The sequence below is a fragment of the Rana temporaria genome, chromosome 6 (assembly GCF_905171775.1).
Source record: "Rana temporaria chromosome 6, aRanTem1.1, whole genome shotgun sequence".
Lineage (NCBI taxonomy): Eukaryota > Metazoa > Chordata > Amphibia > Anura > Ranidae > Rana > Rana temporaria.
Genome location: NC_053494.1, coordinates 26,181,572 through 26,195,264, shown reverse-complemented (window position 1 = coordinate 26,195,264; position 13,693 = coordinate 26,181,572). Strand labels below are relative to the sequence as shown.

General features: G+C 47.6%; 1 protein-coding gene across 3 annotated transcripts in view; it reads right to left on the bottom strand.

Annotated features, from left to right (window-relative positions):
- TRAF7 (TNF receptor associated factor 7) overlaps positions 1-13,508 on the bottom strand; it is an 89,546-nt gene extending 76,038 nt beyond the window's left edge. For 2 of the 3 annotated variants that reach the window (XM_040356492.1, XM_040356490.1), the window contains exon 1: positions 13,441-13,508. The gene's annotated coding sequence lies outside the window, so the exon portion shown is untranslated. Of the gene's footprint in view, positions 1-3,795; positions 4,000-13,440 lie in introns of those variants that run through there. The other variant, XM_040356491.1, reaches the window with a different exon arrangement.
- Positions 13,509-13,693: the final 185 nt, after the last annotated feature.

Here is a 13,693-nt window from a genome sequence, read left to right as displayed (position 1 = left end):
GGGGCTCCATGCAAAATCTCACCTCGTGGGGTCTCAATGATCCTAAGAAAGGTGAGAAATCAGCCCAGGACTACACGGGAGGAGCTGGTCAATGACCTGAAAAGAGCTGGGACCACCGTTTCCAAGGTTACTGTTGGTAATACACTAAGACGTCATGGTTTGAAATCATGCATGGCACGGAAGGTTCCCCTGCTTAAACCAGCACATGTCAAGGCCCGTCTTAAGTTTGCCAATGACCATTTGGATGATCCAGAGGAGTCATGGGAGAAAGTCATGTGGTCAGATGAGACCAAAATAGAACTTTTTGGTCATAATTCCACTAACCGTGTTTGGAGGAAGAAGAATGATGAGTACCATCCCAAGAACACCATCCCTACTGTGAAGCATGGGGGTGGTAGCATCATGCTTTGGGGGTGTTTTTCTGCACATGGGACAGGGCGACTGCACTGTATTAAGGAGAGGATGACCGGGGCCATGTATTGCGAGATTTTGGGCAACAACCTCCTTCCCTCAGTTAGAGCTTTGAAGATGGGTCGGGGCTCGGTCTTCCAACATGACAATGACCCGAAGCACACAGCCAGGATAACCAAGGATTGGCTCTGTAAGGAGCATATCAAGGTTCTGGCGTGGCCTAGCCAGTCTCCAGACCTAAACCCAATAGAGAATCTTTGGAGGGAGCTCAAACTCCGTGTTTCTCAGCGACAGCCCAGAAACCTGACTGATCTAGAGAAGATCTGTGTGGAGGAGTGGGCCAAAATCCCTCCTCCAGTGTGTGCAAACCTGGTGAAAAACTACAAGAAACGTTTGACCTCTGTAATTGCAAACAAAGGCTACTGTACCAAATATTAACATTGATTTTCTCAGGTGTTCAAATACTTATTTGCAGCTGTATCATACAAATAAATAGTTAAAAAAATCATACATTGTGATTTCTGGATTTTTTTGATTATGTCTCTCACAGTGGACATGCACCTACGATAACAATTTCAGACCCCTCCATGATTTCCAAGTGGGAGAACTTGCAAAATAGCAGGGTGTTCAAATACTTATTTTCCTCACTATATATATATATATATATATATATATACACACACACACACACACATATATACACACACACATACATACATACACACACACATCATCCTCAGTAAGGGAAACAGGCAGTGAAGCTTGCGGCTTCACTGCCCGTTTCCTACTGCGCATGCGCGAGGCTCGTGCCGCTTTGTGAATGGGTGGCTGCTCTCTGGGATACACACAGTTCCCAAGAGACAGCGCGCCACATTCACAAGAGGGAGGATGCGGAAGAAGACCCACCGCAGATAAGGAGGAGGCAGATTAGGAACATCCGCATAGCAACAGGTATTTTGGGTGAGTATAAATAAAAAAATGTTTTCATTTTTTTTTTTGCAGCATTTTCCTGTAATTTTTTTTTCAGGGTGGAACTCCACTTTAAGGCCTAGATTCAGGTACGGCGATCTACTTTGCACTGGAGTAGCGTACTGTATTTACGCTACGCCGCCGCAACTTAGAGAGGCAAGTGCTATATTCACAAAGCACTTGCCTCCTAAGTTACGGCGGCGTAGCGTAAATGGGCCGGCGTAAGCGCGTGTATTTCAAAGTAGGCTGTAGGGGGCATGTTGTATTTAAATGAGGCTTGACCCCATGTAGATGCATGGCCGAACGAACGGCGCATGCTCAGTATCACGTCGTATTTACGCCCAAAGATACGTCGGCTCAATGCCTGTGACGTGAACGTAATTTACGCACAGCCCTATTCGCGTACGACTTACGCAAACAACGTAAAAAGATAGGCCTGTTCCGACGTCCATACCTTGCATGGGATGCGGCACCTAGGGAGCAACTTTATCTTTACGCCGGCGTATCTCTAACGTAAACGGCGCAACTAATTGCAAGGGGCGCACATACATTCGTGAATCGGCGTATCTAGTCCTTTGCATATTCTACGCCGAACTCAACGGAAGCGCCACCTAGCGGCCAGCGTAAATATTGCACCCTAAGATACGACGGCGTAGGAGACTTACGCCGCTCGTATCTTAGCCCAATTTAAGCGTATCTGGTTTCCAGAATACGCTTAAATTTGCGACGGCGTAGATTCAGAGTTTTTGTCGGCATATCTACTGATAAGCCAGCGTAAAGCTACTTGAATCTGGCTATAAATCTAGAAAAGGCTCCCACACTGGGAACTGAACTGCAGTTGCGGTTCCTATGCAGACTGCAATTCCAGAAATGGTGCAGGGACCTTTTCCCTGAGTTTTAGGAGGCACAGCAACCCATTCAAAACGCGCCGCATCAATGTGAGCCTAACCTTACAGCAAACTGTTGTGTTCCTTTTGGGATAAAGTTTTTTTACGTAAGTAAATAAAAGCTGATCATGTAAGCACCCCTGTCAGTGGTAAATGGCTTGTCTCAAACCTCCAATGGCTACATCTGCAGGAGAGCTTGTTCTGATGGGGGGGGGGGGGGGCAACAGACTTACTGGCTGGATCACCAGCTGAAAATAAAGGAAAACGAATGCAGCCACCACATCTAAGAATTGGTAAGCAGCGATATAATAAAATGTTTCATGTAAGGTTTAATACCACCTTAAGTCTTGACTGTGGATAATGCTACTGTATTCGTTCTTGTCTCTGTATTTGATAAAATCTAGGGCTGCAACTAACGATTATTTTCATAATCGATTAGTTGGCCGATTATTGTTTTGATTAATCGGACAATGGCCTTAAAAAAAAAAAAAAAGATGTGCATTTTTACATTTTTTTGGGCCAATTTGTTGTTGGGCAGATTGGAAAACACAAATTGCCGCAAAAACACATTACATGCTTTTCTGCAGCTTTTCCATTGAAGTATATTGAACAAAAATAAATGGCACCGTTTCGCGTTAAAAAGTCCTTGCCCTTTATAAATACGCAGCAGCTGAAAAAAAAATCATGGATGTGAACGTGTCCCATAGGAAAACATGTAAATGAACTGTAGTGTGTTTCTGCAAAAAGCACCAAAAAACAGAGGTGTAACCCAGGCCTGAGATGTTTAGTAACATAATGGGGTTAAAAAAACAAAAATAAGTACAAAAAGCACAAATAATCGCTACTGTGGGACAGTGAAAGTAATATTTACAGTAGCGATTTGCTTTTTTTGTACCATAAAGGGCTAATTTTATTTTTTTTAACCCCATTATGTTACTGGCCGATTAATCGATTATGAAAATTGTAATCGATTAATTTCATAATCGATTAATCGATTAGTTGTTTCGGCCCTAATAAAATACTTAAAAAAAAAATATATATAAAAGTCTTGGCTGTGTGTGCAGTTTGAGCACAAACAGATCTTACATGCAATAAATGAAAATGTCAGGGCGCTTGAAATAGCCTGACCCACGCCATGTGGTACATAGTAAGCGCCTGCCAGGTTTTATAAGAGCGAATACTATTTCATTACCCTTGGGCACTCAGACCAATGTAAGATGATTGTTACCAGTTTGCACATGACAGTAAAATAAGACGGTATAACCGGGCAATGCAGATAAGAAATAACAAGCTTGCTATGACAACATAGAATTCTATATAAAAGTAGCTGCTCTCTCCTTCCACTCTTCCTAGTCCTCCTGGCAGAAAGCAGCTCTATTCATCAGCCAGCCTCTGATGTATTACACGCCATGCAGTCCCATTAGAGCAGAAGTGCGCCAAACGCTCAAATGACTCTAAAACCAGATTGTCTGTTGGAGATCAGAGGAGAGACCCCTATAGAATCCTCTCTCTGGCCGATCACACATACCTCGCAGGAAGACTCCGAGCTCGCCCCAAGCTCTCCCTGTATCCAGGAAACTCGACTCTCTGCAACTGAGTGGATTTCACAACACCGACCCGAGTCTGTGTGCTGACCGTGAGTCAAGAGAGAGTGATGTAAACAGAAAGGCATGCTCAGCAGTGGGCGACAAGTTAACGAAACTGGAAAATCCCTTATTCTGTCCAATCAGCAGCCTGGGAGCCGGGCCAGCATTATTAAACATTCAAGCTTTTGGGCTTGCTTGATCTGGAACAGACCATAGAGCAAACACACACGTCTCAGGTCAATAAACGCAGTGTGCGTCTCCGGATACAGGCGACAGGGATTTGTGTACCCAACGCATACCTGAGTTTTCCTCCGACCAGCTACACGGGACAAAAAATATAGATTTCTCCTAAGGTTGGAGCAAAGGTAGATAGATATATATACTGGCCCCGGATTCACGTAGGAGATACAATGGCGTATCTCCAGATACGCCGTCGTATCTCCGAGTCTGAGGTGTCGTATCTTGGCGCCTGATTCAAAGAATCAGATACGCCAAAATTTCTCTAAGATATGACCAGCGTAAGTCTCCTACGCCGTCGTATCTTAAAGATGAGTTCCACCCAAATTTGGAACTTCCTCTTAACCCACTCCTCTCCCCCTTACATGCCACATTTGGCATGTAATTTTTTTTGGGGGGGGGGGTGAGGGCTTCAGGAAGAGTGGGACTTCCTGTCCCACTTCCTCCTTCCTGTAGGCGACTAAGCTTAATCGCCTATAGGAAGGGGCTGCTGTAGGCGATCGCCTAGGACACGTCACAGGTCCTAGGCGATCTCCTGGCCAATTACACGGCGCAGCTTTTTGTAGCTGCTGACTTTTAATAAACATACAAATTGGCTGGAACTCCCCTTTAACTGCATATTTACGCTGGCCGCTAGGGGCGTGTACGCTGATTTACGCCTATAAATATGTAAATCAGCTAGATACGCCTATTCACAAACGTACGCCCGGCCGACGCAGTACAGATACGCTATTTACGTTAGGCTTCTTCCGGCGTAAAGTTACCCCTGCTCTATGAGGCGTACCAATGTTAGGTATGGACGCCGGAACAGCGTCAAATTTTTCACGTTTTACGTCATTTGCGTAAGTCGTTCGCGAATAGGGCTGGGCGTCATTTACGTTCACGTCGAAAGCATTGGGCTTTTGCGGGTTAATTTGGAGTATGCGCACTGGCATACTTTCACGGACGGCGCATGCCGGGTTCAGACACCTGTAGCTAACAGCAGGTAACTGGTGTGCGGATACATGTGGACGGCCGCTGTCAGCCTGTCATTACTTCATACAGGCTAAGCGGCTGCTGCTATTTGCAAATGTACCTGTCATTTCAGACACTAGAATCAGCTGATCCTTGCCACTGGAATGCAGTGTATGCGGATAAACAGCCGTATGCCGGAACCCTTAGAAATGACGATAAGAACTGATTGCAGTAGCTTCATTTACCAATGAAATTAAAAGTGTCATTTTTGCAGGGTTTAAAAAAAAAAAATTTAAGTAATACAAAATACTAATAAAGCTAGTTACCAGGGGCAACCGTTTATAACTTTTATTCTGATCAGTGAGGTTTAACATGTAAAACCACATACATGTATGATGCTAAAAACTAAAAAGACATGGAGACATGGATGTTTTACAGATGCAACTGACATACATCAGAGCCAGTGCAAGGTATAAAATGCAACTTATGAACAGAAAAAAAAAAAAGACTTGCGCTACATATAAGAAAAAAATTATTAACACAAAGTGTTCACAGCACCTTGAAAATGATATAAACAAAAACCCAACAGAGGTGTAGCACTATATGGCCAAAATAAAATAACAATGTGCACCAATTAGGGTTGTCCCGATACCACTTTTTTAGGACCGAGTACAAGTACCGATACTTTTTCTCAAGTACTCGCCGATACCTGAATACCGATACTTTTTTTTAAATGTGTCCCCAAATGCAGCCATGTCCCCCCACAAATGCAGCCCTGTCCCCCCTATATCCAGCCATGTCCCCCCCATATCCAGCCATGTCCCCCCACAGATGCAGCCATGTCCCCCCACAAATGCAGCCATGTCCCCCCACAAATGCAGCCATGTCCCCCCACAAATGCAGCCATGTCCCCCCTATATCCAGCCATGTCCCCCCCATATCCAGCCATGTCCCCCCCATATGCAGCCATGTCCCCCCCATATGCAGCCATGTCCCCCCCATATGCAGCCATGTCCCCCCCCATATGCAGCCATGTCCCCCCCCATATCCAGCCATGTCCCCCCCCTATATCCAGCCATGTCCCCCCCTATATCCAGCCATGTCCCCCCATATGCAGCCATGTCCCCCCCCCTATCCAGCCATGTCCCCCCCCCCATATCCAGCCATGTCCCCCCCCATATCCAGCCATGTCCCCCCCCATATGCAGCCATGTCCCCCCCCCATATCAGCCATGTCCCCCCCCATATCCAGCCATGTCCCCCCCCCCATATCCAGCCATGACCCCCCCCCATATCCAGCCATGACCCCCCCCATATCCAGCCATGACCCCCCCCATATCAACCATGTCCCCCCCCATATCCAGCCATGTCCCCCCCATATCCAGCCATGTCCCCCCCCCAAAAAAAGCAGCCATGTCCCCCTTACCGTACATGCTGCCGCATCCCCGCTTGGTTAATACGCGCGGGGAACATTACAGCTTTGAATAGCTGTAGTCTTTCGCGCCGCGCTGCGTATAGACACTCCCCCTTGCTCGGGATTGGACAGTTCACCCGAGCAAGGGGGAGTGTCTATACGCGGCGCGGTGGGAAAGACTACAGCTATTCAAATGAATGCTGTAATGTTCCCCGCCCGTATTACCCAAGCGGGGATGCGGCGGGATGCGGTGTAGCGCCGGGATTCGATCGGCGGCGGGGGGGGGGGGGGGGGGGGGGGGGGAAGTATTCTATTTTGGTATCGGGGGTATTTGCGGGAGTACGAGTACTCCCGCAAATACTCGGAATCGGTCCCGATACTAGTATCGGTATCGGGACAACCCTAGCACCAATGAAAGATACAAATACTGTCCATATAGTATAGTCTGAATCAAGAGCACAGTGCTTGTAATATCTAGGGCTGCGCTTAACGGTTATTTTCATAATTAATCGATTAGTTGCCCGATTTTTGTTTTCGATTAATCGGTTAATAACCTTAAAAAAAAAATGTAATTTTGCTGCGATTTGCATGTTTTGGGACAATTTGTTGTTGGGTAGATTAAAAAAAAAACAAATTGCCGCAAAAACGTATTACATGCTTTTCTGCAGCTTCTCCATTGAAGTAGATTGAACCAAAAAAACATAATAGCACAGGTGTGCATTAAAAAAACTCCTTGCCCTTTACAAATACGCAGCAGCTGAAACATAGGAAACAATGTAAATGAACTGTAGTGTGTCTCTGCAAAAAGCAAAACCTGTACGGTTTAGGAGATATCCCCTGTCCCCTGCATGTGCCGATGTGCTGGACATGGCGTCGATAGCCACGGAATCTGAAGTGGGAGCAAATACCCGGATTAGACAGGTAACAGATATCTGCTCCTCCCTTAGAGGTGCCAAATGTGACACCGGAGGGGAGGAGGAGGAACAGGAAAAGCAGAAATTCCATTTTTGCCGATTTAAAGATTTGTATTGCACATGTTAAATATTGGTGCTACACTATTTTTATAAAAATGGTGGTGTGAACTGGCCCTAAGAGGAAAAAGTGTCAGTTGTGTATGATACACAATGCTTTGGCAAACAAGGTCATCTCGTTGGGGTTTACAGCTATTTTAGAAGTATGAAACATTTAATTGTTGGTGAAATGCTGCCCCCTGGCTGGAAATGTGAGGAAGCTGCAAAAAAAAAAAAGTTTGGAGAAGAGCAAAACAGCAACAATCAAGTCAGCATATTAGAAAATGCAGACTGCAAGTTTACTTCACTCACATTGAAAATCAGCAAGGGATAATAGAAAATACCATCAACTCATCCCACCAACATATCGCCTCCTCACCGCCTAGCAAGGGCTTCTGAAAGGTGATCTGGATCCCCTCCAAGCCCCATACAGCCCCTGAAGCCGGCAGGAGTGGATAGGAAGGCTGCCGGATAATGATGGTAGCTGCAGAGGCAGGGGGTCGGATTGGGTGTGGAGGGGGGGGGGGGGGGTAATCAGTGCTGGGGGGGTGAAGTGGATAGTAAAGATGAGTGGGGTAGTTTTAGGTGCAAGGGAGCGACGGGGTAGAGAGGCTAGAGACAGAAAAGTGGTGGCATGGGTGGTGCGGTCAAATTTGGGGTTAATAACTTGGATCAGCAGACCTACATGGGGAGGGTGGATGCAATCCAATGACGTCATTGCACCTGGAAGGATGGTTTCAGCAGGGACTACGCCGTGCTGCCCGACAGATACTGGGGGCCGGCCCATGGTCGAGTCTGAGCCATCTGGAAGGGTGCTCTGGTGAGGATGGGTGCTGCACTGGTCTGGTCTTTTTGCCGAGTTCTAGTCTTGCCCTCTGGCTGGTGTAAGTGCCATCTCTGTCAGCGATCCGGTTGGAGGAGCTGGTAATGCCCTGGGATAAGACGGGGTAGGACCATGCAAATCCACCGGATTGACGGAGGGTCTGGAGGGGCTAGTATTGGCGGAGGCTGCTACCTGAGCGGCAGTTCTCCCTAAGAAAACCTTGAAGGGCTCTCTAGCTGGCAGGGGTGGAGGGCCGCACTGGCCGGTCGGGGGGTCGGATATGGAACGAAAAGCCTATGGTGCATGTGCCCCTGGAGTGGCAGTCCAGGGGTATCTGAAGATCACTGTGTGTGAGGGACACATTGAGTTAAGGATACCACGGTCACTGCACCAGATACACGCTTTTTTTAGCACCTGCCTCCTGGGCCGGGCCTTTTGGCTAGGACCGGAGGAATTTTTTATTCCTGGCCGGAGGGCCTGGTCATTGTTGAACATAATGACCACTTCTTTCACTCTCCTCTTCACTATCCCTTTCCCCCACTTTCTTTTATTTATAGCCTATGTTTGTCACTTTTTGTCTTTTTTTGTTTGTGCACGTTTTGTTCACTGTGTGACTATTAGGGTGCCGGTCCTCGGGCCAGCCCTGAACGTCTTGGGAGTGGGTGGACATGGCCTTCTGGCTTAGTTCGCCTGCTCTCATGGGGTTTCCTTTCAGGGGAGCCCCACCTAGTACTGGGAGGGTTCTGCTTCGGCAGTCCCCTCCGAGGAAGTTGGGTCCGTGTTGGCTTCGGTTGCTCGGACCACAGTACCTCAGTCCCTGTCTGGAGCCTAACGCCCCGGGGGATCAGGGTTTGGGTCCCTCTTCACAGGAGGACCACTTGACGTTGCACCCGTCTGCACGTTTTTGTGAACACTCTTTATGTGTGTGAACATTTTTTCTACACCGGGTGGAGTTTTTTGGGTGTGTTACACACGCCATAGGCTTTTCAAAAACCTATGTTTAGTATTGATCATAGTGTGTTGACCTGGGACTGTTCTCTTCCAATTTGGACGAACTTTAGAGTGATGGTTGTCACAGAACCCTGGAGTTCATCTTTATTTATTTCAGTGTGGATTTCCACATCCCATGTCTTGCACTTTTTTTTGTGTTGTTCCCATTTTTACATTGCTCAAATTTATATTATTCTGGGCGTTTCTTGAATCCTAGATATATATTATATTGCGTTTACACACTTTCACTGTTAAGTGTTTCACTTTACCATATGCCTGTTAATTTATAGGTCACGATTGCGTCTTTTTAAGATGTAGTACACCACATTACCGTGTTTACACGTCATATTTTTTAGTATAGAATTGCAAGATTCTATATTTTTATACTTTCACTATATACAGTGCCTTGCGAAAGTATTTGGCCCCCTTGAACTTTGCGACCTTTTGCCACATTTCAGGCTTCAAACATAAAGATATAAAACTGTAATTTTTTTTGAAGAATCAACAAGTGGGACGAGATTTATTGGATATTTCAAACTTTTTTAACAAATAAAAAACTGAAGAATTGGTCGTGCAAAATTAATCAGCCCCCTTAAGTTAATACTTTGTAGCGCCACCTTTTGCTGCGATTACAGCTGTAAGTCGCTTGGGGTATGTCTCTATCAGTTTTGCACATCGAGAGACTGACATTTTTGCCCATTCCTCCTTGCAAAACCGCTCGAGCTCAGTGAGGTTGGATGGAGAGCGATTGTGAACAGCAGTTTTCAGTTCTTTCCACAGATTCTCGATTGGATTCAGGTCTGGACTTTGACTTGGCCATTCTAACACCTGGATATGTTTATTTGTGAACCATTCCATTGTAGATTTTGCTTTATGTTTTGGATCATTGTCTTGTTGGAAGACAAATCTCCGTCTCAGGTCTATTGCAGACTCCATCAGGTTTTCTTCCAGAATGGTCCTGTATTTGGCTCCATCCATCTTCCCATCAATTTTAACCATCTTCCTGTCCCTGCTGAAGAAAAGCAGGCCCAAACCATGATGCTGCCACCACCATGTTTCACAGTGGGGATGGTGTGTTCAGGGTGATGAGCTGTGTTGCTTTTACGCCAAACATAACGTTTTGCATTGTTGCCAAAAAGTTGGATTTTGGTTTCATCTGACCAGAGCACCTTCTTCCACATGTTTGGTGTGTCTCCCAGGTGGCTTGTGGCAAACTTTAAATGACACTTTTTATGGATATCTTTAAGAAATGGCTTTCTTCTTGCCACTCTTCCATAAAGGCCAGATTTGTGCAGTATAAGACTGATTGTTGTCCTATGGACAGAGTCTCCCACCTCAGCTGTAGATCTCTGCAGTTCATCCAGAGTGATCATGGGCCTCTTGGCTGCATCTCTGATCAGTCTTCTCCTTGTATGAGCTGAAAGTTTAGAGGGACGGCCAGGTCTTCATAGATTTGCAGTGGTCTGATACTCCTTCCATTTCAATATTATCACTTGCACAGTGCTCCTTGGGATGTTTAAAGCTTGGGAAATCTTTTTGTATCCAAATCCGGCTTTAAACTTCTCCACACCAGTATCTCGGACCTGCCTGGTGTGTTCCTTGTTCTTCATGATGCTCTCTGCACTTTAAAACGGACCTCTGAGACTATCACAGTGCAGGTGCATTTATACGGAGACTTGATTACACACAGGTGGATTCTATTTATCATCATTAGTCATTTAGGTCAACATTGGATCATTCAGAGATCCACACTGAACTTCTGGAGAGAGTTTGCTGCACTGAAAGTAAGGGGGCTGAATCATTTTGCACGTCCAATTTTTCAGTTTTTTATTTTTTTTTTAAGTTTGAAATATCCAATAAATTTCGTTCCACTTCATGATTGTGTCCCACTTGTTGTTGTTTCTTCAAGAAAAATTACAGTTTTATATCTTTATGTTTGAAGCCTGAAATGTGGCAAAAGTTCGCAAAGTTCAGCGATTTTTTTTTGTGGGATTGCGGCGGACACATTGGACAATTTTTTTGGAACCAGTGACATTTATACAGTGATCAGTGCTATAAAAATGCACTGATTACTGTACTAATGACACTGGCGGGAAAGGGATTAACACTGGGGGGGGGGGCGATCAAGGGGTTAAATGTGTTCCCTGGGAGGTATTTCTAACTGTGGGGGGGAGGGGACTGGCTGGGCGTAGAGATCACTGTTCCTAATCACTAGACCTAATCACTAGACCTAATCACTAGACCATCACTCTGTACTCTCCCTGTCAGAACTGGGATCGGTTTGTTTACAATGACAGATCCCCGTTCTGGCTCTCTGTGGAGTGATCAGCGTCAATCAGCGCCAGTCTGCACCCCTACAGGACACTCTACGACAGGGAAGTGGGACGCCCTACGACAGGGAAGTGGGACGTTCTACGACAGGGAAGTGGGACGTTCTACGACAGGGAAGTGGGACGTTCTACGACAGGGAAGTGGGACGTTCTACGACAGGGAAGTGGGACGTTCTACGACAGGGAAGTGGGACGTTCTACGACAGGGAAGTGGGACGTTCTACGACAGGGAAGTGGGACGTTCTACGACAGGGAAGTGGGACGCTCTACGACAGGAAAGTGGGACACTCTACGACAGGGAAGTGGAACGCCTACGACAGGGAAGTGGAACGCCCTACGACAGGGAAGTGGGACGCCCTACGACAGGGAAGTGGGACACTCTACGACAGGGAAGTGGGACATTCTACGACAGGGAAGTGGGACGCCCTACGACAGGGAAGTGGGACGCCCTACGACAGGGAAGTGGGACGCCCTACGACAGGGAAGTGGGACGCCCTACGACAGGGAAGTGGGACGCCCTACGACAGGGAAGTGGGACATTCTACGACAGGGAAGTGGGACATTCTACGACAGGGAAGTGGGACATTCTACGACAGGGAAGTGGGACATTCTACGACAGGGAAGTGGGACATTCTACGACAGGGAAGTGGGACATTCTACGACAGGGAAGTGGGACATTCTACGACAGGGAAGTGGGACATTCTACGACAGGGAAGTGGGACATTCTACGACAGGAAGTGGGACATTCTACGACAGGAAGTGGGACACCCTACGACAGGGAAGTGGGACACCCTACGACAGGAAAGAGGGACACCCTACGACAGGGAAGTGGGACGTTCTACGACAGGGAAGTGGGACGTTCTACGACAGGGAAGTGGGACACCCTACGACAGGGAAGTGGGACGTTCTACGACAGGGAAGTGGGACACCCTACGACAGGGAAGTGGGACACCCTACGACAGGAAAGAGGGACACTCTACGACAGGAAAGAGGGACACTCTACGACAGGAAGTGGGACATTCTACGACAGGAAGTGGGACACCCTACGACAGGAAGTGGGACACCCTACGACAGGGAAGTGGGACACTCTACGACAGGGAAGTGGGACACTCTACGACAGGAAAGAGGGACACTCTACGACAGGAAAGAGGGACACTCTACGACAGGAAGTGGGACACCCTACGACAGGAAGTGGGACACCCTACGACAGGAAGTGGGACACCCTACGACAGGGAAGTGGGACACTCTACGACAGGGAAGTGGGACACCCTACGACAGGAAGTGGGACATTCTACGACAGGAAGTGGGACATTCTACGACAGGGAATTGGGACACCCTACGACAGGAAGTGGGACACCCTACGACAGGAAGTGGGACGCCCTACGACAGGAAGTGGGACACCCTACGACAGGAAGTGGGACATTCTACGACAGGAAGCAGGTGAAATAAAGGAAACAAAAAGCCTGAAATAAAGAAAACGAATGCAGCCGCCACAGGTAAGGCCCAGAGAGCTGCAATATGGGACATCTCTGTGGGTGAGTCTTATTATTACTATTAGGATATCAGCCCCTGCTATCCAGGCAAGGAGACCCCACATCAGCCCCATCACCTCTGAGGGGAGATAGTATACAGACAGATCCCAGCACTCCTATTAGCTGCATGTCAGCCCAGCTGATCAGTAACGTGTGAGGAGTTCCTCTTTACAAGCCCCCCCCCCATCTCTATGTCTGTCTCCAGCACTCTGACACGGGCCACAGGCCTGTCCTCCGCTGCAGCCACCGAAGTAAGTCTCCCCTCCCCCTCTCCCGTTTCTCTCCATGATACACTCACCAGTCCGCCGCCATGTTTTCCGGCTTTCCCCCCTCCTCACACAGCAGCTGACTGGCCCCTCCCCCCCTCACAGCCACATTCCGGGAATTCCCACCGCGCGAGGCATTCTGGGAAGCGCGCTACCGCCGCCCGGCGTGCGCGCCCCCCTCCCCTGTAACCTCGCAATACCGTGCGTCTCAGAGCGCCCTCTAGCCGCTGGCGGAATCCATTGAGGGGGCGAGGCCTGTTCCAGAGCGAGCCTTTGCCTGGGAGG